Genomic DNA, 27,128 nt, shown 5'->3' with positions numbered 1-27,128 from the left:
CTCTACCCAGAGTGGCCCAAGGGCCTCAAAACTGTCATGGGGTTTTCATAGGAGGTTTTTTCAGGGTTTTTTTGCCCTTGCCCACCCTCTGAGGCTGAGAGAGTGTGACTTGCCTAAGATGGCCAGCAGTCCCTATAACCCTCATATCATGGGGTTTTCTGGGCTTGTTTCTTTGCCTTTCCTCTGAGGCTGAGAGGGTGTGACTGGTGTCCAGGGTGACCTGAGGTCCTCATAAGTGCAAAGGAGGACCTGTCATGGGGTTTTCTGAGCAAGCTTCTTGCCACCCTCTGGGGCTGAGAGAGTGTGACTTGCCCGAGGTCACCCAGTGTGTTTCTATGGCCGAGCAGGGATTCGAACCCACATCTCCAGAGTCCTAGTCCGACGTTCCAGCCACTACTCCACCACTGGCTCTCAAGGGAAGGTAGAAAGAGCAGAAAGAGAGGCAGAAGAAAGAGAGGAAGGCCAAATGCCAGATGGATGGACTTGATCAAAGAGGTCATGGACCTGCGCCTGCAGGACCTGAGCACAGCAGTGGAGCTCTTGGGGGTGTCGCATCCACAGGGTCTCCATGAATCAAAATCGACTCAAGGGCAATTAACGACAACAACAACAGTGGCACTGGAGCTCTCTGACAGCGAGGGCTAAATATCTCACAAAACCACATACTCCAGGATTTCATAGCATTGAGCCATGGCAGTTAAAGCAGGGTCAAACTGCATTGTTTCTACAGTGCAGATGTGGTCATTGTGAATCTCTGCTTTCTCTCCCCACAAGCCATCCGCTATTCTGACAGGTGTTCCTGCCCTCAACCAATGACACATTCTTGATGGGCAAAACTTTCCTTCCTTCCTTCCCTCCTTTTTCCCCTCTTCCATCCTTTCTTCTGATAAATGCAGTCTCGTTGCAGAAGAGAGGCAAAAGCAGCTGCTTCCACTAGCCTTAAAGATGCAGCATTTTGTGTTTTGTGTCATCCCAGAGTTCTGTCAGAGTTGGATATTGGGATGGAGCGTTGTGCCTCAGTGTTCTTATATATCATACGAGCTTAATCTGGCTGGGGCAACAACATCTACACAACCCCAACTGAGAACCACAGCTCCCCACAGTCACTCCCTTGGTCCTTTATTTGCTGACTCCATGCCACTTTCACAGCCACCCAGACTTGTTGTAACCCAGGCTGTTGTCATCACACCCCTCCGGTTAAAGATTGCTGTCTCTCCACGCTCTCCTTAGAAAGGGAAAAGCAGCCAAAACTTTAAAAACGCCCATCATTTAAAGCATTAGAGATTCTGCAGCACCTTCCATAGTGGAGATGAACCAGGCGCTTAAATGTAACATTTCTTCAGAAAAAGGGCTCAGAAATGAACTGACTATATTTATCAGGTGGTAAAAGTAGAATAAAGTTGCTTAAATGCCTGCTTAGTGTAGCAGTGTGAGTCTTGGACTAGGGGTGCATCTGTGTTGTTGCTGTGTGCCATCAAGTCATTTTGGACTTAAGGCAACCCTTAGGTGAACATATCGTGGGGTTTTCTTGGCAAGATTTATTCAAAGGAGGTTTGCCATTGCCTTCACCCCAGGGGTGCATCCACATTGTAGAAATAATGCAGTTTGACACCATGTTAACTGCTGTGGCTCCATCCTGCAGATTCCTGGGGTTTGTAGTTTTGTGAGGCATCAGCACTCTTTGACAGAGAAGGTGAAAGACCTCATAAAACTACAAATCCCAGGATTCCATAGGATGGAGCTACAGCACTAAAAGTGATGTCAAATTGCATTATTTCTACAATGTGGATGCATCCTAGGACTCCAGGAAATCTCAGTTCAAATACATGTTCAGCCATAGACCCACTGTGTGAACTTGAGCCAGTTTCACTCTCTCAGTCTAAGAGGAAGGCAATGGCAAACTTCTGAATAAATGTTTCTGAGTAATGTTCCCTGTGTTTGCACTGCTCAGTTACAGTGCTACATCCCACTTTAACTGACACAGCAACATCTCATGGAAATTTGAGATTAGTATTTATAATGTTCAGACAGAGAGGTCTGGTGCTTCTTCAAATTACAAACCACAGGGTTCCATAAAATGAAACAATGAAATTAAAGTGGAATAATAGTGCTATAATTATGTGGTGTGAAGGGACCAGTGTCTCCATAGGTAAGAGTAGATTTGAGGGCACATAACAACAAAAAAGCAACCAAATGCTTGGTATTCCAGTGATTTAGACCACCTTTCCACCAGCCTAGCCTTCTGGTGTGTTGACTATAATCTTCATCATACCCATTGTGGTTGGGGCTGATGGGAACTGTAGTAAAACACAAAGACCTGCCAGTTGTGGTCTGCCTCCTTCTGCATCCAGAAGTGCTCATCTGCAGGACTCAGAAGACAGGCATGACACGACATAGCAGAAATGGCTGCTTCTTGCTGCATCAGGTGTCTGGTACTCAGAGGTATATGCATTCTACATAGGAAGATTTCATTTAGTTATTGTGGCAAGTAGAAACTGAATAACCTGTATTCGGTTTCTTCATTTAATCCTTGTCATGAACTACCGTATGTAAATTAGTGACCATTTCTACATCTTCTAGAACATCTTCTAGAACACCTTCCTAATGCCGTGACCCTTTAATACAGTTCCTCATGTTGTGGTGACCCAAAGCCATGAAATTATTTTCATTGCTACTTCATAACTGTAATTAAATAGGTGTTTTCCAATGGTCTTAGGCGACCCCCATGAAAGGGTCATTTGACCCCCAAAGGGGTCCCGACCCACAAGTTGGGAACCACTGTTCTAGAAGTAAATCCCAAATAGGTTAATTATTGGGAATTACTTTCTTTTGTCTTTACTGAGCCAACTGCCAGCTGTGACTATAACATACTTCTTACTATAATTTATTTGGAAACTGGCACATGATTTCTTTGATGTTTATTATTTGATATGCTAATACCCTAAACTGTACTCATGCTTGTTCAGAAGCAGATACACCTTACTTATTTATATTTAATGTTCATTTTAAAAAAATATTGCTATCCCAAATAACTTATAAAATGCAATTTAAAATAGGAAAATATGAAGAAGGAAATATTTCCATATAAGTCTGTTATCCCATGCACAATTACTTGGCAGTTAAGTTTTGTTTAATGCATTGGGACATACCTTGAGTATGGGACATATTGAGTGTGATAATGATTATGGCTCTACCAGATTTAACAGCAAGATGATTAGTGATAATTACTGCTACTACAACAATTATTATTAGGAATGATTGAATACGAAAGACTTTGAAACATGACCAGGCACTGTCTGTATTATGTACAATCAATGATTTAACAGTAATCAGATTTATTGTTTTTAGTTGCTGTTGTTGTTGTTCATGTGCCTTCTAATTAACTCATAGCAATCCTATCATTGTTGTTCCTCCTCATGATTTATTTAGGGGGGGGTTTGTCCTTGGTTTCCTTTGAAGCTGAGAGAGTATGACTTAGAACCATAGAGCTGGAGGAGACCACAAGTCACCCAGTAGATGTCCTTGGCTGAGTAGGGATTCAAAATCTCCTGGAGTTCAACTCTGAAGCCACTGTCTACCCTGCTTTATTTTGCTTTATTTCTATTTTTTCTTAATCTTGTATGGAGCAGGTACTAATATAAAATGTTCAGGCCTCAACATTTCTCTGAAGATGCCAGCCACAGATACTGGTGAAACGTCAGGAATAAACTCTTCTGGAACATTGTAGCCAAGGTTCCGTAGGGGAATTTTATTATGTTGTTATTAGCTCAAATATTGCAAGAGGGGCTGGCTACAAGAGCCCACCGAAATCGCCCTCCCGATATGTATACGGAGTAGACCAGGGTCTCCCAATAAATAGAGCTGAGACAGACTTCTAGAATTAATAACCAATTTATTTATAAGGGGAAAAGCACATACGATTCACTAGCATACACACACACATACAAGGCTCAGGAAAAGCATAGGTTAGCATGGAATAGGATTTTAGGCATCACTGGGGTGATACGTACCAGAATGTAGACTCCCTCCAGGAATCCAAATGGAATATGATGAGGATGGTATGAGGCTCAGCCATTGAATGACTGGCCAGGAGCCAGGAGCCAGGAGCCAGGAGCCAGGTCAGGGTTCAAGGGGACAGAGCTTCCCCCTGAAATCCAGACTGGCCCAGTGAACAGGCAAATCTGATGATATTTATAGGCAAAATCTTGCCTCTGGCAAAGGTGCTTGATGGTGAGAACAAAGGTGTTTAATTACTTGCTTTTCACCTGGATGTCCCTGTCTGATTGTCTTAGTGGTCTTAAGCTGCTCGGACAACAGACCCAAGGAGGGGGCAAGAGCCTCAGGGAAGGCAAATATTTGCTCTTCCTGGTCATATGATAATCCCTTATGCGACTCTCTAGATATGATGATGTGGGTGCCCCTCAGGGGTGTGTGTGCATGTCCTCATGCCTTGCTGGCAATGGTGGACAGGCTATTAGAGTTCATCTAGGGGTCATTAAGGGTTATCATTTATACCAAAATTTATATGAAGCAGCATGGGTAACAACATGGCCACATAGCCTGAAAAACCCACAAAAAGCTATGGATGCTGGCCATGAAAGTCTTTGACTTCACATATCACTGAATTGTTTGCTTTGGAAAGCGAATTCATTCTCATCTCAGCCTGATGCAGCAGCTAAAGCAGCCTTTCCCAACCTAGTGCCTTCCAGATCTCTTTGAACCACAATTCCCATCATCATCTCCTATGGCTGTTTTTTATTGATGAAGATGATGAAAATCAAAGCTCATCGTACCTGGAGGACATCAGTTAGAGATCGCTTAGACTAGAATATTGGACTTGAACACTAGAATATCTGGCCCAGCTCCTTGCCTCAGCTCTAATGTTCCCAAGATTATAATACAGAAGAGTACTGACCTAGAGAGACATTTGGGAAGAGGTAAACTAAATATTTAAATAAACAGGATAGGGACAAAATTGGTTTAGGACACTTTGATGTCAATTATGCCCATCTCAGAGTTGGAGATCATACAGCTGGAGGCTTCATATTCTTCAGAGTCTAGTAGAATTAGACAATGAATTGGAACAAAGGGTACTGTTATATTTATTTCCAACAAGACTCATTGCCAACAATGGTGGGCTTAGGTTTGGCTTCTGTTTAACCAAAAGCATTTTTTTCTAGAGTGGAAGCACTCATTACAAGGATTTTAGCTCAAAGTGTATCTTATCTAGACATGAAGAGAAGTGACTCAAAACAAAGAGAATTATCAGTCTAAAATATATGTCTATAAAAATAACCGATTAGTGGTTAAATACAATCATCTTCCTTATACTTGTCCTGCCAGACCAAATACATGTAAAACCTTAAATGTATGCTCTTAGTAGTGAATGTTATTGCTTGCTAATAATCTTTATCCTAGAGATGATTTTTAATCAGTGTGTTTTATATGTCTGTAAATTATTTTCTTCGTAGGTATAACTGTCACATGTGAGGAGGAAAGAGACATTCTGGGTGAAAAAGGAGCTTGTAAAATGTATCTAACATGTTTTAAGTGGTTTTCCTTTGCCTATGCTTTTAGGTTAGGAGTAAGCAAAGTGTGGCTCCCAGGCTCTTTTTTGTGGTCCCCTCAAGGCCTCCATGGAACAATTTTTATGGCCTCCAAAGGCCATGCCTTTTTGCCTCTTCAAGCCCATTTTAGGCCAAGGAGAGTCTGGTTCCTAAAACATCAAGTGAATAGGACATGAATTCTCCTCACATGTTGCTGTAAAAGTCTCTCCTGAGACTAATGTGGCCACCCCCCAAAACACAGCAAAATTTGTCACCCATACCTTCTAGAGGGTATATGGGGGGAATACTCCCAAAGGTGGTAGTGGGTGTGGATCTTCATAATCTCCTGTGGCCCCAAACATTCCCACAGTTGACCATTTGTTTTTTATGTCGTTGATCAAAGTGTAAAAGCCTAGTTCACACTGAAGCTTGCATTTTGACCATTATGCTAAATATTGTTACACTTAAATACAACTGGTTCTGGTTGGACTTCAGATAATGTTATGTGCACTTACACAGGACTGCAGTGTAATCTGAATTTGTGCATATAGTTGGTCCTCTATAGCCACAGATTCTTTATCCATGGATTCAAACATCCCCAGCTTCAGAACATTTACAATATATATATATATATATATATTCCCAAAAGCAAACCTTGATTCTGCCTTTTTATATGCCATTATATTTAATGGGATGAGCATCCATGGATTTTGGTATCCATGAGATGTCCTGAAACCAAACCCCAGTGGATACCAAGGGGCTCTGTAATAGCCCCCCCCCCCGGTACTATGAACCAAAGACTCCTATTCTTTAGTAGACACTGAAGAAATACAGTATCTGGGAGAGGATCCTTAAAAAATATTTTGACTCTAATGAATATTTTGACCCTCTGAATATTTAATTCAATGAGTCTTACTCCCAGGAAAGAATGACTTAAACTGGAGAGGCCTGTGGAGATCAGTCCAGCCAAATAAACCTAAATACATTTTTCATCGACTCTTAAGCTCTAGTTGCCAACTACATTTTTCATATGCCTCTACATTTATTGTCTTTTAATGACAAAACTAGGGCCTCATTCCCACTATGTTTTAAACTAGTTTGCAAATTGGTTTGAAGTGGTTTAAATGACCCTGGTTTGCACATGAACTGAATCGCTGAAGCGATTCAGAGAGGGGGGCTATGCGCTAGACCCATTTAACCTGCGTCTTTTTGACACTGATTTTTTTCTGTATCTTTTTGGATAAATTGATCCCACACAAATGTGAACCAAAGTCACGAATCAATTCAGTGTCGGTATGAATAAGATACAGATTGGAATTGATTTATTATGATGTGACAAGGGGTCACCGGGTGTGGAAGCGGAAATTAACAACCTGTGTCCTTTCACTCTTCGACCCTCATACAGAAGTACGTAAATGTGATTGCAGTGATGGACAGAGAGAAAACATTCCGCTGAAAACACTTCAAATTGAACCAATTCATTTGCCAATGTGAACTACAAGTGGGTTATTTTGAGAGACTCCCACAGGAAACGGTTTAAATTGAATCGATTCATTCGTCAGTGTGACCACAAGTGGGTTATTTTATTTTATTTTACAGCAAGAAAATGCGATCGGGGCAAATGTAGTGTGAACCACACTCCGCTGCCGAACCGATCCATCGATTCGGATTGCAACGCGATTTATTTGTAAGTGGGAATGAAGCCCAAGTCAATGAATAGTAACACTTAGGCACTTATATAGCATGACCATAAAAATAGTTGAGCAACTATTTTATAAATTTCATGCTCTTCTTTCTCAAACTCAGTGTGTCTTTTATCTTAGCGATATCATGATGTTTATCTTGGTCATACCATTTCATTACTGTCTGACTTGTGCAACTGTTTATTGTTTTTAAGACAATAGCAGCTCAAATGTAAATGTTTCTATTTACCAAGATACATTTTGGAGAGTGATTAGATGGGGAACCACATTTTCCTATAATTCTGATATTTATACTGTTTTCTTCACTATCACCTGAAGTCATTATGTATAAAGATAACTTTCTACTTAAAAATGACATATCTGAACCAGGCTTAAAAGGGACCCCATGCATATAGCTATCTATGTTATGTGTCATGAATGCAACACATTGTTTCGTTTAGTTTCTTGTCTCTTTCCTTTCCTTCTCTATGGCTTTTGTGATTGATAATGATTCCATGTTGTTTTCTAACCACTCACAGGCACTCATACACTTCGTGTAGAGAGTCTGCCTTTTATGGAGATTTTCACACAGGGACAGGATAGGGACAGGATCGTTCCCCTGTCCTTATCCTGTCCTTAACCCGTCCATGACTGCAATGACGCAAAAGACTTTCATATTGTAGCGCCGATCCCATCATTAATCTGTCATTAAAGTGGCATTGTATTAACGCAAACGTCCGTTAATACAAACTTCCATTAATGCAAAATGCCGGCCAATGTCACTTTAATGACAGGTAATGGCAGAATAATGACAGGATCTGTGTGACTACATCTGAAAGCCTTTTCCATGATCGCTGTCATTCATGCGTCCTGGATGGGTAAAGCACGAATCCTGTCTGAAAGTCCTTCCCACAATTGTGGGAACATGATGGGACAGGGATGGGACGTCCCTCGTCTGATAATCTGAAGCAGTGTGAAATTGGAAAACCCCAGTCTATTCTAATTTCTGTATGTGGCATTGATATTCACAAAAATGGACTTAGACCTGGCTAAATCTAGCATGGCTATTTAAGCCTCTAGTCCTGTAAATACCTGGCCATAAGTCTGATTTAACTCCATGAGTTGTTGCACTGAAAAGGTATTGGCTGCTGCATATGAAAAGGATGAAAAAAGGCAAAGAAGAAGAGACTATTAAACAACTGTCCCAAACTGATCCAAAAGTTCCCAGGAAATGAAACATTGGGTTTCCATTATTTGAAACATGGTGATTGTACAGTGTTAATATTTCTCTTCCAAATTCTTTTATTCTTACATTTTTTTTGCCCTGTCAAATATTGGTACTACTGCTAGTACAGACTAGCATTGGTCAAATGGTCATAGATAATCTTGCAAGAAAGAAAGAATGCAGGATAAAAACCAGGGATAGTTATTGGAGTCATTCAAAATCTTTGTAAAAGTTTCTCACTTTGGACTGGTGCAGTTGTTTTCCCAGGGTGAAACAAGCTTCTCTTTGGCACCAATAGAAGTGAAAGATGGAACTCTCTCAGAGCCTAGTTTCAGAATTCAAAGAAGTAGAAAGTCTGTCACCAAATAACATCTAGAATGGTGTCTGGGAGGATGAAGCAAGTGTAGCTGAGTGCCTGGTGTCCACCTTCAAATCCTGAGACACATTTTCCAAGTTGGCATGTCATTTTGAAGTTTCTCCCTAATGCTATAGCCCATGAGGGAATCATGTGGTGGACTGCAACTCCCAGTAACCCTAGCGAGTGTAGCCAGAGAGGAGGGATGCTGAGAGTTGCCGCTCAACAGCATACAGTATGCCACATGATTTCCACCCATGTGTTACAAAGATCATTATTATTTTTAAATTAAATGTTAAACTGATTTTCAAATATAATTCCCTAGACCCTGAACCTGTCCTTGACTACTGTTACTGTAAATAGAGAAAGAAGGCAGGCAGGTTGGGAAAGCTAGGAAATACCTCCCCTCACATTTAATCTAATTGAGTCTTTCTGATAAGCCAGACTGGAAAACTCATCCAAGATAAAGTCCCACATGACTGGTGTTCTCCCATTTGAAATTCTGGCATTCAGCAGCAGTATTTTCAACAATGGTAAGGGGTCTATTGATCCCATTGTCAAGAATTCATGTATCCTTACCAAAAGGTAAAACAGGGCGGTTTACAGACCACCCCTTTGGGGCGGCCTGTACCTGCCCCTTTCCTCGACGGATCGGGGCCTCAGCTGCCACAGCGGCAGCCCCGAGGCCCCGATCCTCCACTTTTCAAAGCCGCTTCCCCGCGGCCTGGAAACGGGGTGTCCTTGGGGCTTAAAGCCCCAAGGACACCCCGACAGCGGCGGGGAAAAGGAGAAAGGGGCCACTTGGCCCCTTTCTATTTTGTGTTGCTGGCACAGCCATGTAAAGGCTGTGCCAGTGACACAAACCCAGGAAGGAGCTCCAAAATGGAGCTCCTTCCGGCGCCGCGAAAAGGGCGCCACACGCGTTCTTCCATGGCGCCAGGATGTCACGTCCGCGCCGCTCCGTTTGGAGGCAGCGCAGCTGTAATGTAATGGCGGTGCCTATGTGGATAGGGCGCCGCCATTTTGTACGTACTCTGTACGTACTAGGGTTGGGGGTGTCTAGTAACCCTAGTACGTACAGGGTGCATATGAAACTGTCCATCTGGAGAGGGCCCATGTTACAGCAAGATACTTTTTTCCAGATACCAAACAAATAAATTGTTTTTAGACAATGAATTTGAAAACTCTAGGTCTGTTTCAAAGTTGCCCATTTTAAACAAACTGAAGACTGGGTGAAGGGTAACTATGGTTGGGTCAGGGACCAGTTTTCTAATGTTAAACAGCACTAGTAGGTTTGCAAACATTACAGGTGAACTGCCACTCCTGGAGGCAGTTCACTTTTTTGTTTCTGTCCATGAATAGAATCAGGAGGGTTGGGGAGTCAGGAGGGTTGAGGGGAGCTAAAAACAGATTTGGAAGACTGCCATTTGCCAACTTTTCTCTCTGTGTGGTTTTGGGCCCAACAATGGAAAGGAAACACTTAGGAGTTCTCATTCATCTTTTACAAGAGGCACCAATGAAATGTAACCTGTTAGATTTTCTGGTCCTCTCAGCAGTCTTTCTGTGTTGATAGAAAAAGGATGGAGTTGCAGGAGTCTGTTACCTGCTGCGTGACTAATTTCAAAGGTTGCTGTTACTGTTCCATACTATCAGAGCCATTGTGTAGGCCAACCACAGGATTTTATCTTCCTGCCAAGACTTTAAAAATATATAGATGTGTTTGGTGTGGTCATGGATGACATCTCACTCTGAACCATCTGGCAGTATTTTGATGACACCGTGCTCTGTATTTATCAGATTGAGGAACAGCTGTTAGCTCATATCTCTAGTGTCTGGTGAATTCTGTTGTTGGCTAAATGAGGGAGGACAGACTGAAGCTGAATTCATATAAATTGAAATGTTGATGGTTGTGGGACTGTGTTACCTGGGGACAGTGGGATATCCTGTACTGAACAGGGTCACTGTGACCATTAATGGACAGGTCCATTGCTGGTGTACTCCTGGAAAACCCTTTGCTATTTGATACTTAGGTTCCAACTCTGGCAAGAAATGAGTTTATGATTCTGGAGACAGGGATGTAGCCGGGGGGGGGGGGGGGTTCTTGGGTCCGGACCCCCCTTCCATTTGAAAAATGAATGGTGTGTGCTGCTGCGCCGCTGCACCCAAGCCCCATTATAATGGTGGCACTTAGTCTGGACTTCCTAAAATCCCCCCTTCCTAAAATCCTAGCTACGTCCCTGCTGGAGATCAAGGTTAAATTCCTCACTCACCCATGGAAACCCACTGGATGACATTGGCTGAGTCACACACCTCACTTATTGGGAATGATAATTCATCTTTCTGTCTAGGTCATCTCAGACAATCTGGGATCCTAAACTCAGTATGAGGGCATAACAGCATCACAATGTTAAGCTCACAGTTCTGTGTTCTGCTGTGCTGTGCAGCCAATCATATTTACTCATGATGTCACAAAACTGGTTCAGAATAAAACAAATCTTTTTGCTCTCACTTTGAATGGGCAAATACTTTAGCCCATGTTTGTACACCACACTTTAAAAATGCACCTTTTGAAGCTTGCAAAAGCTCAGGCATAATCAGTACATGTGCACTGAAATAGGAAAAATCAGATTAAGGTATAAATGTAAGTTAAATGCAGTGCCACCTAAGATTATTCCATTGTCATTTTTAATGGCAATATTAAAGTTGATTCAGAATAATAACGGGAGGAAATAGACCAAACATCAGAAAACATATGAAGGAAATATTTATAGTTTAAGTACTGTATTATGTTCACTGTTCTAGAAAAGAAGCTTTAAATTCACTTTCTGTGCCTCAAAGTAGACTAATTAGGACAGTCCCATCTCAGCATGGTCACAGCTTTATATTCAGGAACGAAGTCTTAAAATATAGCAGTGAAAATGCAAAAAATAATGTTTAGCATTATTTAGACAGAAAAGATTGAGCATTCAAAACACTTTGCATTATCCAGTAATTCTTACAACACTCCTGTGAGGCAGGTCTACAGGGTAGAGAAATGAACCATGGGTTTTGTGGTTTGGTGTCCTAGCAACTAAAATTACAGTAGGCTTGCATAGGTGCAGTTCAAACAGCAAAGACATACAGGACATAATGTATGTTAAAAAGGGTTGCAGTGCTAGTATGGTTTTGCCTGTTTAAGCTGCACTTCAGTTCTAAAATGTTAACTCTTCTTCCAACCTTGCACAGCAATCAAGACAGTTCATGGGAACTCCAAAGCAGTAAGAGGATAACACTACAGCTGTCTAGTCATATTATAATAATATTTCCCAGTGCATGGCAGTCACCTGATTAATTCTTCAAGAATTATTGGCATTTTCATTGTGCAGCCCTTGCTTTTATTGAAGCCAATAACAAGAGTTCTCAGTGCTTTAAATTAGGCAGAGCTGCAGCCCTAGTATTATTTCTGGCCTTGTTTAAGCTTGTGCCAGAACTTCTCTATCAACATATTGAAAAACGGTTATAAACATTTCACCAGAAAATGAAATAGGCCTCCATACTGGTTTGGCATAGGGGCAAAAGCAATTTTATAGAGTATAGTTATAGGATGTAAGTGAATAAAGAAACATGTTTAACCTAGACAAAAAGGAAGCCTACATGATTGACTTTAAAACACCAAATTGCCTTATGATGCTTGCATTTCTTTTACTCATTTTTCACAGTATTTTGCTGTACTTTCATTACTAAAAGTGTGGGAAGAGTGCTTCAGGGCATAAGCAAGAGTTTGTGTTTTGATGAAGGATTAATTGAAGCTTGTCAAAAATAACAGTCTGAACATAATTTTTTTCAACAATGTGGCATTTCAAATAATGTACAGTTTCTAAATTTGTAACAGTTCTGACACTGACCAGGCCAGTGATAGGGTGGACTTAGAAGGAAAGACCCCCCCATTAACACACATATGTGGGAAAGTACTGGAGTTGAAATGACTACAGCTTTACTAGTGACAGATTTTAAAGCATATAAGATTTTAAAGCATCTCCCCATATGATCCGCCCCGCACACTTAGAACATCTGGTAAAAATTTATTGGAAACACCATCTTCCAAATATGTTTCTTCATCTCAAAAGGCCTTTACAATAATGGCCCCGAGGTTGTAGAATAGTCTTCCTGATGAGCTCCGTCTCACAACCCCCTTGGAAACATTTAAAAAGAGACTTAAAACCGTGCTCTTTCACCAAGCCCCCCCCCCCCCCGAGGAGTGATAACCAATCTGCCTGTCTGACAACGATATTCTCCCCTTGCCCCTGGATGTCTGATGGTTTGATAAGCTATTGATGTTATATTTATTCTTCGTATTTTATAAGATTGTTGTATGTACAGTGGACCCTTGTTATACGCTGGAGTTTGGTTCCAAGATCTCCCGTGTATAACAAAATCCGTGTATGCTCAAGTCCCATTACATATAATGACATAGCAAAATGGTGTCCCTTATAAAAAATGGAAAATCAAGGTAAATTTATACTTTTTTGGAACATTTTCAAACCGTGTATGCTTAAATCCGTGTATAAGAAGGGCCGACTGTATTCTGATTTTAGTAGCCTGTAACCCCGCTTCAATCCATCGGGAGAGGCAGGGAAATACAAATAAAATATTATTATTATTATTATTATTATTATTACATAGATATTAGGATAGGATGACGTGCCTACCACCTCATGACCCATGAGTTGACAGTAACTGGGATTCATACAGGCATAAGCCATTGTATGATTCCTGCTGCCATCTGAGGTTTGATTTCCTGACTTGGGGCTTCCCAAAACGCTTTAACCCCCAAGATCCCAAGGAGACCCCCAAAGTGTGGAACTGGCACACAGGCCTCAGTCTCCCCACCTCAGCTCAGTGCCCAAACTGCCACCTGAAGATTGTGGCAAATATAAAGTGTCCACACACCAAAATCAGTAACCCATAACAATGCTAGCATCTGTGTGTATGACTTGAGGGAGGCAGGGTGGGGAAGCCTATTGAAGAAGGCTGGAGTCCCAACCAAAGAATCACATGTATGCTCTGTAGGTGGGCTGAAGTGGAGACTATCCTTTCCAGCATCTGCACTGAGGAGCTCTTCTGGCAGCAAGCCAACCAGCCTTCAAATTTCTTGGTCTTTCCCTCCATCTGAAGAAACCTGTGGGTCACTCAACCTCCTCCTTGTTGTTCACATGTATGGGTGTCCAGTTCTGGCTCCAGCAGAAGTGACAATGATCACCAGGCTCTCACAGGAAGTTGTTTGTTCAGCAAAGTGGTGGCGATAGTGGCTCCAAAGAGGATCCATCCCCTTCCCTACACTGCTCAGCATATAGTAAGGGAGATGGTGCCATGTTTGCTGTCTGGACATTTGGATCGGGCTGAATCAGACCTGAATGAACTGTCCAAACAGCCAAGAGACCTGGAGGCATATTAGAGTTTCCTGGAAACCCCAGAGCAAACTGTGGGTGCTCTTAAACAGGATTAATGGCTTAAAACACAGTTTTACTTTGGATATGGCTGTATGTCATATGGACAGAATGCAGCAAGACCAGGGTGAGTAAGGTATACCCTTAGTGTAGACATGGCCCCAATTGTTTTAGTGACAAAAATTTTCGTAGGTGGCATCATTTTAGGCTTCAGGAACTGGGTGAGTGTCTTTTTTTCCATTCTAAGCTTTGGCATCCAGCTATGAGGTTAAAGTTTTGGTTAGGACTGGTGGTTGGCAGCCTAGCAGTATTCTGAGAAAAGGAAACCTCATAATTTAAACTTGTAAATAAAGTAATTATGCTCAGTTCTGGAGCTAATTTTCTATATTTCAAAAAGGGAAACTTGTAAGGAACATGCTTAGAATAAGCATATTGATTTTATGAATTTATAAGCACTGTTACTAATGAAAGAAATCTGAGTTTATTACCGTCAAATCTGCAAACGAGACAGTGTTTTCAAGAAAAAAATTATTTGTTTTTAAAATTACTTTAAATTAATCTTAAGAGAGGCATCCCAGATACAGAACAAAATGTGCTTTCAGCAGTAACATTTGCATTTTGTATTTTTTGCAGGCATGTATACTAAAATACGTTTGACGTCTAAAAATGTGCCGACAGATTGGATACTTTTTTTGGTTGAGCAGAATGTGTTAAATTTAACCAATCAATCATCTGGCTATAACAGTTCTAGTATTTATATATTTCAGTATTTTCATGTAACAAACTGTGATATTAGGCAGTTTTTCACACAAGACACATTTTAAAAGTGTGTCAGTTACAAGCTAAGATAGGTCCTTCTTGCTGCTGTCAAACAGTCATGATTATGGATTTAAATCTGTACCCTTTTATGATAAATTGGAGAACAACTCTACCCATTAAAATTAGAAGAAACTGATTGTTCTGGAGTAGCCAGATACATAAAATAAAACAAGTATTTCTTGCAATGTAACATCACCTCTTACTAGGGAATAACAGCTGCCCTTATTATTTCATGAATTCTGTTCCTGGGATTCGTAATAGTTATGGCATTGCTACTAATAACTGTCCGGTCCCACCTTGTGGAGATTTGCTTATATAGATAATATATGGAAACTGGTAAGAATTTGTGAGCACTTTATCCACTGGTTTTTTTGTACAGTGGGCAATCTATGTTATTTCACTAAATTTGTCTGCATATTACAGAAGTGTTTTAATCACAGGAAAAAGAATTAGAGCTGGTGGACTTCATTTAGGCATGTGGGACATGCAACTGAAATTGCGCTCTTTCTTGGAATGCTCTGCTGGGGCTGCAGGGTTTATATCCATGGACTCCTATACTAAGATCGCTATTTTTCAACTCTCCTGTTCCAAAATGTGTTTATTTGAACAACATATAATAAGTAGATGGAATTCGTATATGATATGGTAACAGCCATATCTAAGATAGCTTCAACAAATTATTAATGGCAAAGGTAGGCTTATTAGTGACAAAATAATGATAGCTAAGTTTAACATTTAATGTAAATATGTAGATCAGGGTAACTTTGTCTTTCCAGATGTTTTCAGATTGCAAGCCCATAATCTCTCACCATTGACTACAGTGACAGGAGTTGTTAGCCATAACCATCTGGAGGATCACATTTTTCCTCCCTTGCTGGGTGACTTCCAATACCTGTTGCCCACAAACACACAAACAAAAATAGGGTGGACCCAGCACTTTATTACCTACTTTGTAACACTCTAGAGACATTTTGTTAGTTGCAGTTGGAAGCAGAATACTGTTTTCGTGCGGCCAGGATCCTATGATTCTGTAGATTTACTCTTAATTCTAGAGAGACAGACTTGGAAGCATGAGGATCTTCAGATGCTTATGGAAAAATAAAAAGGGATTTCAGTGGTGAGTTAATAGCTATAAGTATTTCAGGCTGTTTCTCAAAACTTCCATAAGAAAATCTAATTATGAAAAAAAAGGAAAAGATATACAATATGTTTCATAGTTTCTATAAGTTGTAAACCTAAGTGGGTTTTGTTGTGCAGTTATTATGGTTTTTAAAAATGGCACGTGTTCTATGCATATCTAATCATATCTGACTTCATATAATAGATTCCATTGGTCCTCTAGTAAAATCAACTCCTATACATTCATAGCTTTTGATTTTTTTTTACCAAGCATTGGGAGTGTCATCCCACTTAGGTTGCGGTTCTATACCCACTTATCTTACTGAAGTCAATGGGACTTACTACTTCAAAACATATGTGTGCAAAACTGCACTGAAAGTAATCAGAGATCAGTATTGCATGAGAATGGTTATTGCTTGAAATAAATCTTTCTGTTTTACAAAAGTAATGAGTGCTGATTATAGTCTGTGAGGAGCACAGCTGTTCCTGTTGGTACTCTGTATATCAATGATTCCCAAATGTTGGTGCTCCAGGTATTTTGGACTTCAACTTCCAGAAGCCTCAGACAACTTAGACATCAGTCAGGAGTTCTGGGAGCTGAAGTCCAAAACATCTGCAGGAGCAAAGTTTGGGGACTACTGCTGTATTTTTTAGTATTTTTTGATATATTTACTTATATACTGACACTGACACTTATATACTGACAATTTTTCATTGTCATGCTGCATGTTGCAACAGGTTGACAAACAGCTCCAATCGATTATTAATTATCATGTATTATATAATATATATGAGTGTTTATGCACTTTCATAACACATTGTCACGAGAGAGAGTGTGTGGTGTAGTGGAATCAGACTGTGATTCTGGAACCAGGGTTCAAATCTCAGCTTGGCCATGTAAACCCACTAGTTGACCTTAGGTAAGTCACAGTCTCTAAGCCTCAGATGATGGCAGTGGCAATCCCTACTGAGGAAACTTGCCAAGAAAACCCCATGAAAGATTTGCCTTAGAGTCGCTATAAGTAAGGCATGACTTGAAAGCACACAACAACCACAGCAACAATGCACTATCATGAGACAAAGGCAATAAGTTGGTGAACCAAGAGGGGCATATAGCTATTTGAGATAGTTTTAGAAAATCTTCTGATATTTTTTTCTTTTTCATTGAGAGTTTTCAGCAGACGAAATTCAGGAAATGAGCTGGGATTTGTAAAATAAAGATATGTTCATTTTAATTTGATAAAATATTCTGTTATGTCTGTTCTTGGTATAATACTTTTGTGGGAACCAGAAACACCAACTAAGCAGGAGGCAGGGAGGACCACACAAGGAGGACCTCAGCACAAATCAGCCCACCTCTTGCTAACCTGCTAGGGAAAGATCCATGGGATGTCAGAAACTGGCATATAGAAATAAGGCACTGTGTAATTCCCATTGCCACCTAGGAAGTCAGGCAATACTAAAGTCTAGTGATTTCGGTGGGAATGTTACTTGGTATATCCATGTCAGAGAAAAATATATGCAACCTTTGTCAGCGAGGATTGTGAGATCCCTCCCCTCTACTGAATGGCAATAAATTAAAATTTGAAATTTTAGACTTCTTTTCCAGATGTTAGAATTGGTGTGAATGTGTTTCCTTCCATACCTCCCACCCATGTCTCATAATGATTTCAGAATTTACATAGATACTTGATCTTCTCTTCTGGGTTGATCACTACACTTAGATAGGCCTGTGCCCATTTAACTGGGAGAAAACCCCATTGAACTCAGTAGAATATATTTCTGAGAACAGTAGATATAGGTAGAATTGTATTGTTGGAAACTGCTACTATAGCTTGCTGTAGTAACATGCTATTCTGTATTTGTGGCTTGGCGCAAGGCCATAGTTCAGTTCTTGAGACAGGAATTGAACAGGCTCAGACCTGAAATATCATTACTGTATAATGAAAGTTTTAAGCAATGAATGTTTTAATATTTTACAAATGGTATTTCCTCTTACTGAGACAAAAGTTGCCATTTGGTGAAACTTAACGGGGTCTCATCTATGCTTCTTATCCATAATGCTCCTAAAGAAGAGATTTTATTTTTCAACATATAAAGCCAGTTCTGCTGACATGGGAGAAGATTGGATGGAGAGCAAACCAGTAGACTTAGAGGGCTACTGTGAAGACTGTGAATGTGGAATGTTTGCCAAGGTGGACATCCACCAGTATTAATGAATCATTAACTTGTAATAAGACATAGAAGAGAAGGGGCATAGGTTTTCCAGTGCTGGAAAAGTGAAACAAATCTACCTCAGAACGTGTTAATTTTAGATGCTACAATACCATGATGTATGTACAGAACACATTTCAGACCATGGCAGGTGAATGCCTTGTTTTGCTATGCCATCTAGGTTTCTGCTGCATTTTGCTTTCTCTTATCTGGCTCACCTGGCTTTTTATAACAGTCTGGTTGTTTACAGTCCATAGGGACCTCCTTGTATATAACATAGGCACTGTAAAAGCAGAGAATGCAAGGTAGAGAAGCGTAGTACCTACCAGTGCCAAGTAATCTGCATGGAAATTAACTAATTGAAAAAACATTTTAATAGAGATCATGTTTTTCACTCTTATCGCAAACAGTTAATACTCATATAATCATAGAGCTGGAAGAAAACACAAGGGCTGTCCAGTCCAAGCCCCTACCATGCAGGAATACACAGGCAAAGCACTACTGGCAGATGGCCATCCAGCCTCTGTTTAAAAACCTCCAAGAAAGAGACTTCAGTACACTCTGAAGCAGCTTATTTCACTGTTGAACAGCTCTTATTATATAAATATTCTTCTTTATAGGAATTATAAAATCATTCTTTATTTCTGCTTTCCTCTTTGCTGTGTGTATATGGTTACTTTCAGGGTTAGCCTCTGGTCTAAGCAAGGGGATGCCTAACCCCTCAAAAGGCAGGCCAAGGTACCTTTCTTGCTCTTTCCACAACCCACTGGTTGCTACTTACAGAGATCTGCAGGTTTTTAATGTGAACATTAAACAAATCCATTTCTAACATGGATAACTTTCCTTTTTCTGTATGTCTGTGTTATTAATGTCTTTACCGAAGATACCTTGACAAAGGAACTTCACCACAGAAATTGCATTGACTTTAAAAGATTATCTTCCCAAATTGTTTTTACAACTTGTGTGTATTCACTTAAACAGTAATAGAATAACACAGCTAAGGTAGTGGTGGCATCAGCATGTTAAAGTTACTTTAGTACTGGAAACTATTCAGTACGTCAAAATTCATAAGATCTATAAGGTATATTGTATTATAATGGCAATGTATATTTTTTTTAAAAAAATGAAGGTTGAATTCTGTCTTTCAGTTAATTCTATACAATACGTGTATGCTATTCAGGGCAAAGAGACAATAGGCTCAGTACTAGAAATCACACAAATGTAGAAAAAACAATGAAGTTGCCAAGCCAGCTTCCACCTCATGACAGGTCTGTTCATGTGAAGTCAACCATTTAGTTCCTTCTTATTTTGTTCCAACTGATACTTTGGGAGCACACATATTGGAGTCTCCTTCTTTGGAGGTGTTTAATCAGAGGCTGGATTTTGTGCTAAAGTAAATTTATTTGTTCTCTGCCAAGATTTTTCCCATTTCTCTATCTCTGTATTATGTTGGAAAAGTTGACTCCATTTAATCATTAAGTGCTTTAAGCTTTCTTGTTCTAGTTCTCTTTTTAACAATAGTTTGTAGAATTTCGTGATCATCTTTTTCTTTCCACTTTCAAACAATATTTTATCTAGTTCATTTTTTACTTTTTCTATTCCTTCTATTTTAAGGTCCAGTTTTGATCTCTCTTCTAATTGTTTATATATGTGAACCAATCTAATTTTACACCCTCTTTCTCTAATCTTTCTCTTGATTTCAAGATTGTTCCATTTTCATTCTCTAATACTTGTTCATACGTTATCCACTGGTGTCCTAAGCTTTTAAATCTACCAAAATGGGCTTCCTACAAAGAGGCCCAAAGTGGTATTTTATTATAGAACATCTTTTTACACTGTGACCAGATTTTTAACAAACCTCTTCTAATACAGTGGTTGTTGAACTCCCTGTTTTATTTCAGCTTCCCATATAGCAAATATGCATGCCATATATGCATGCAAATATGCATCCCAGTTTATTATATTGTCAAATAGGATAGAAATTGGGAATATATTATCTATTCTACAGAACACAATAGATTCCAATATTTCAGTCTCTGTAACTGATTCTGAACATTAGCAGTAAAACTCCTTAGAATTTATAAATAAGGTTAAAGGCTTCAGTTGTGTGTACATTTCTCTGGAAGTAAGCCTCAGCTTTCTTCTATTCACATGGACCTTTTCTGGGCTCTATGGGGCTAATTGAATATTACAAACAAAACTACACTTTAAATCTTAATTTATATTTGGAACTTTGGGGACAGTGTGTATGTGTCAGATTCATGTTTAATCAATACTGCTTTTAACCAGCAATATCAATTCAACATGAATCTGACACATAAACACTGTCCCCAAAGTTCCATGAATCTTATTAGTACAGGACTTCACTTTTCTGCTTGTGGTGTTCAGTATTTCTGCATCATTTGGTGCAGCCTTAAACCCCCTATTAAAAAGAAAATATACCACTCCTTAACCTTAGCAACTGCAATTCTTCTCCACTTTTCTTCTGCTCATTCCTAACTCAACCAAGAAATACAAACCCTTTCTTAGGGTTTTGCCACTTACTAGGTCATTTGTTTTATACAAGCTTGCATAAAATTGTGATGTACATGGACTTAATTTTGCATTAAATTCCATCATTGTAAATGGGATGTTGTTTTGTGCCTTCAAGTCACTTCTGACTTATGACCCTAAGGTGAACGTGTTATGTGGTTTTCTTGGCAAGATTAATTCAGGGCAATTTGCCATTACATTCCTCTAAAGTTGAGAGAGTGTGACTTGCTCAAGGTCACCCAGTGGGTTTCCATGGCTGAGCAGGGCTTTATCTCTGGTCTCCAGAGTCCTAGTCCAGTGCTCGAACCACTACATCATACTGGCTCTCAGTAAATGGGATGTTTGTTGTTGTTTTGCATCTTCAAAACTGGCCCCATGCCAGTGCAGACAGGACCTTGGTGTGTCATATTGGGACAATATGGCTAGATGTGTATAAGAGTTATACAATAGGGGTGTTACATAGCTTCTGTTGCGTATAAAAACAGCATTCACAGCATCTCTTGTGAATACAGAACAGATGCAAGCTTTGTCATGAATGCTTTAGAAATAAAGTGAAATCAACAAAAAAAAGAAGCATACAGACTTATTCCTCTGAATGTAGGTGTAAGTTTAGTTTATTTTTAGTTTTTTTGTGGGTTTTTTGGGCTATGAGGCTGTGTTGTAGAAGAGTTTATTCCTGACATTTTGCCAGCAGCTGTGGCTGACATCTTCAGAGAATGCTGGCATGGAAGAGAGTGGGGTATATATACTGTTGGTTGACAGGAGGTGATTTGTATGTTAATTTGTGTATTGTTCTGTTGTTGAGTGGCAAGGCCTACAGCGCGTCCATTTACTTAATGATCCGTTGTCTGCTGGAAATCCCACTCACCCTGAGTGGTTTTCATTTGCATTTCCTGGGTCTTGAATTTGGTGTTTTCAGGACTGGTAGCCAAAATCTGTTTACTTTCAGAGTTTCTTCTTTCCTGTTGAAATTGTCCAGGTGTTTATGGATTTCAATGGCTTCCCTGTGCATTCTGAATTTCAGTGTTTTCAAATAGAATTTTATGCTCAGGATGGTTTATAATGTGTTCTGCTACCACTGATTTTTCTGGCTGACCCAGTCTGTAGTGTTTCTCGTGTTCCTTGATTTGTGTTTGTACACTGTGTTTGGTGGTCCCTATGTAGACTTGTCCACAGCTCCTGCGACCATGAGAGGGACTCTCCTGTTCTTTGCTGAGTGCAGCATTTGCTGGATTTTCTTGGTTGGTTTGTAGATGGTCTGGAGGTTGTGTTTCCTCACCAGTTTCCCTATTCTGTCTGTGACTCCTTTGATGTATGGTAAAAATACCTTCCTTTTGGGTGGTTGCTTGTCTTCACTCCTCTGGATTTTTCTGGATCTGGCAGCCCTTCTGATGTCTGAGCTGGAGTAACCATTAGCCTGTAGAGCTAGAACATGGCCTCATAGTCTGAAAAACCCACAAAAATCTATGGATGCTGGCTATGAAAGCCTTCGACTTCACATAATTTTATTTTGTTTTTGAAAGATGGAAATGAACCTAATTTTTGCTGTCAGTAGCAGTCAGACTAGTTCCTTTTCCACTTAGCTCTTTTTTTTGTTTGTTCAGTCTTCTCCTCTATCTGCTTTCCATCTCTCTGTGACAGATTTGCTGCCTTTACTCTCAGCTGCCTGTTCAAGAGTGCTAAACCTGAGCAGTGTAGAAAGATAAATGGAGTTTGATATGCAAGTGGAGATCCATGCAGAGAGCCTTCTTCTCTGTTGACTGGTGAAAGTGTGTTTTCTGTATTCATTTCTCTTCTCTACTTATTATAGGACATATGTAATGATGTGACCTGTCTGAACCTAAGCCTTCTTCACAAGTTTGAGGACCCTAGAGATTGTGTCATGTATTAGATCGAGGTCTATCTTCCTCCTTAATCCTCTGGTTAATGGAAGAAGACATGTCTATATTTTTGAAGCCTGTTCCTTTCCTGTGTGCTACACCTGTCTAGTTTCGTCCTGTTCAGTTCCTGTGTTACGGAGATCCTTCTCTCTACAACTAGATGCCTAAGAAAGGTTTTCAGACTTTTTTTTTTAAAAGCAGACTTTGGAGAAATAACTTTAGCGATGCATTTTTCATCAGAGGAAATGAATGGCAAGCCCCTCTGAACAAATCTTGCCAAGAAAGCCCTGTTGTTGGTTCATCTTAGGGTTGCCATAAGTTGAAAATGACTTGAAGACACACAACATCTGCAAATGTTGTGGGTCTTTCCAGAAGAGAAAGGAAAAAAATGTTTAGGTTCACTTCTTAGTTTAGTATCTATTTATGCACAAGATAATTGTCAATGAAGATGAACAACCCCAGTTTTAGACTGTAAATATAATGAGGTATTCAGCAATTACATGCATGGCCTGTTGAATATAGCTGCAGGTAAGCACTTTGAAATGTAATTTGACTAAGAGTTGAGTATGTGTGTGAAAATATTCAACTTTCACTGGAATAGGTCCTAAATTTCAGCAAATTTTCTAAAATTCTACAATATGCTGCATGGAGAAGATAACAAAGCTTTATATTAAAAGGACCAATTCAGGTTAATACTTTTATTATTTGATAAATTGTCATCACATGCCCTAGGATTTCATGCTGAGCCATGGTTGCCAAATATTCCATTGACCCTAGTAGACAGTTTTCATATTACAGGTAGCAATATGACTGATGAGGAGCAAGAATGAAGTTGACATAGGCTATGTCCGTGCGGATGAAAAGAAACAAGTCATTTTGTGTACTGACCTGTTTAGATGACACACTGGGCCAAAACAAGTGAAACACAGATCCAGTGATTCTCTGGAGTAAAAAGAGTCATTGTTTTTTGTGAGTTTTTTGGGCTGTGTGGCCATGTTCTAGAACATGGCCACATAGACCGAAAAACCCACAAACTATGGATGCCAGCCATGAAAGCCTTCGACTTCACAAAAAGAGTCATTGTTTGCTCGGGAAAAGGCTAGAAACTCAGGAGAATCCCCTGAGTGTGGGGACTGCATGCCATTATAGGGATGGGAGAAGGAGCATTGATGCAGATGGGCTGTAGAAGTCAAGAGGTACTCTGTGCTGGAGAAGCCCCTGACTTCTTCCCACCTGACAATTCCAACTCTTGCTATAGCACTGTCATTTCAAGTTCCAACTGTACGATTCTATGATTCTATGTGTAATTTTTGGTCCCATTCCCCCCCCCCCAGTGTGCTGTACTGTATCTTCCCTTCCTAGCAGCTGCTCAAGATGTCATGCCTTGGCAAATTCCATATGTACATAGAAGTACAGCCAGTGAATTACTATTACTTCTTTGTTCTAGACTGGAAGGCTCTGTGGCCAGTTGGGCTCATTACAACTTGCAATCAGAGAGTATGGTGCTGTTGGCTTGCAGCTCCATCAAAGGGACGACCTGAAGCCCGATTTTCCAGGCAAAACAGTGTGGACAAATCAATGCCATGTTGCCTCTGAATGCAAATATATCTAAAATGTGCAGTACACCACACGAAGCTATCAGGGCAATGAACCCTGGCCCTGTGCAGCACAAATGAGTAGGCACTGACACACTATCTATGTAATAGCTGAGTCAACAAATTATGATAATCCCAGAGACTATTACTAGTGGGGAAGCAACCAGAGTCACAACAAGAGGTGTCACTGGTACTGCTTGGGTAATCATGGACAGGTTTGTGTGTGTATGGAGGTGTTAGCTAGGAAACTACACTACTGGAAATTGCAGAGATGGAGCACAGCAGGTCTTTCCAGTACATTGTGTGTGGCCTTCTGACAGCTTTTCCCCACTGTATGCAGATCATGTATGTCCTGGAGAGCTCTCGGGACTGTTTGTTGTGTTTCACCATCATTAGCTGTTAATTGATGAAAGAACCTGCTTTGAAATAGTACACAGATACTTAACTCTGTGTCATAGATACAATGACTACATTGGCTTCACTGGTATTTCCTGCAGTGAATGTGTAAAATATGAAGATGCATATATAGTCTTTCCATCAGTTTAGTGAATATGACCTACATAGCTGCACCAGCAGAGATTCTGGTGCATGTCTGTGTTTTTTTAAGAGCAAACACCTGTCCTTTACAGCTCATGGGCCACTATACTGCCCATACTCACACTGAGAATCAAAGCAAGTCTAAGTATCCACGGCCTTGTTTACAAATATGTTCCTTTCTGAGACATAGCCATGTTAGTTGGGAAGATCAGTATGCAAAGGGATCTAGTAGCAGCACCTTTGAGACTAACTGTGTGGAAGAAGTTGCAGCATAAGATTTGATAGACATGGTCATTCCATGTATCTGAAGAAGACCAAGACTGCGAAAGCTTGTACTATAACTTCTGCACATTTAGTCTCAAAGGTGCTAAAAGATCCCTTTGCATACTGATTTTCCTTTCTGTTTATCTCTGTGGTGCCAGGAATATGTTCATTCCTCTGTTCACACAACATGACTTGCCAAATTATTGAGATTAAACCACCTCAAGGTACAGCACTATGACATGACATTTTAAAGCAATTTATCATTCTATCTTCAGATTTTATTTTTTAATAACATCTGTGTTCTGTTTTGAAACTTTGAAAATATTCATTCTGATATCAAGACAAGAAGCTCTGTTGAATTAAATAGGAATAACTCTAAAGGAGAAATTTGCAGATCAAGACTAGAATATTGAAAAACAGGAAAAGGGAAATCAGTGGCTCTGTTCACACATAAGGATAACACATAAAGTTAAGAGCTGGAGTAGGAAGGTTTATTCATAATGATAAGGCAGATTGACTCGCTAGTCCTGGTTTATTGTGAACAAGTAGCATGTTGGTACATGCAGCCCCTTTGTTCATCATTTTGAGCAGGTAAACATTTAACAAGGCAGCATTTGCTTACTGTGGCATCTAAATCCAGATTGTTGCTACCTTAAAAACAGGGTTTGGTGGCAAGAAATCAGGAGCCTGGAGTTTGGATGTCACAAGTGAATGCTTCCTTGTTTTACCTGATCATGTAAAAGGGGTAGGAGATAACATGGGGCATGAACCAGCATGATCCCCATTCCTAGCAAACCAGAATAAGTCAGACAGTCTGATTTATCATTCTGTGTGAATAAGGTCTTTGTTTGTCATTCAGCTAAACAAGATGTATTCTTCACAGTGCAAGTAATAAATTGTGGGAGGGGAAAATTCTACAAGAAATTGTCATCTTCATATGTAGCACCTAGTTAAATAGGCTGTTTAGTTACACATTAGAGCATTTGCTGTAAACAAGTCAAAATTAGACAAGTACAATTCTGGACCTTCCAAATGTAGCATTGCTCAGTTTTTTCTACACAATATCTACTATATATACTCATATATAAGTCTAGAAATTTAGGTCAAAAAATTGACCCAAAAAACCTAGGTTGACTTATCCACAAGTGAATTGTTAAAAAATGGAACCATCCCCTAGTGAAAGGCAAGAGTATTATCTGCCCTGGAATCACTGAAACCCCTTTATTTTCTCAATCATCTAGCCTTTAGTATGAGCACAAACAATTATGCCTGCTGAAATTTTGTAAGTTCTTTGGCATTGTTTTCCTTTACTTCATCCTTTACATCCTTTGTTAGATGCCCCTAAGTTTTACCCTCAACTTATCCATGGGTCATATCAAAATCCATAATTTTGGTCTCAAAACCTGCCCTTGACTTATACATGAGGTCGACTTATAGTCGAGAATATACGGTATTCTTTCTATTTCTCAGCAGACTGGCATGGTTACAAGTCCCCACTTTGATATATATGACAACCTGCTAAAAATATTGATATCTGGTGGGCGTGGATGTGCATATGTAGGATTACTTAATAGTGAATATGGTACACCACAGTGCTACATCCCATACAGCTCTCCTTACATGTAATATACTACAGTGGTACCCCGGGTTACGAAAATAATCCGTTCCGCGGCGCCGTTCGTAACCCGAAATCGTTCGTAAGCCGAAAAAGCCATAGGCGCTAGCGCTAAAAGCCGCGATTTCGTGCGAAAAAGCGCCGAAAAGCACCAAAAAAATTTTTCGTAACCCGAAAAAAAACCCGTAACCCGGAACAGTTTTTTTCTATAGAATTTTTTCGTATCCCGGAAATTTCGTAACGCGGTGCTTTCGTATCCCGGGGTACCACTGTACTCTTTAACTAGAGTCCTATCGTTTAAATTGTAAGTGTAACTGTT

General features: G+C 40.0%; 1 protein-coding gene across 1 annotated transcript in view; it reads left to right on the top strand.

Moving 5' to 3' along the window:
- The window catches only part of CRYBG1 (crystallin beta-gamma domain containing 1), a 148,320-nt gene that overhangs the window by 588 nt on the left and 120,604 nt on the right, over positions 1-27,128 (top strand). The window lies entirely within an intron of this gene.

Source organism: Sceloporus undulatus, chromosome 1, assembly GCF_019175285.1.
Source record: "Sceloporus undulatus isolate JIND9_A2432 ecotype Alabama chromosome 1, SceUnd_v1.1, whole genome shotgun sequence".
In the NCBI taxonomy this organism is placed as follows: domain Eukaryota; kingdom Metazoa; phylum Chordata; class Lepidosauria; order Squamata; family Phrynosomatidae; genus Sceloporus; species Sceloporus undulatus.
Note: the sequence above shows the minus strand (reverse complement) of the source record. Positions and strands in the feature narration are given on the sequence as shown.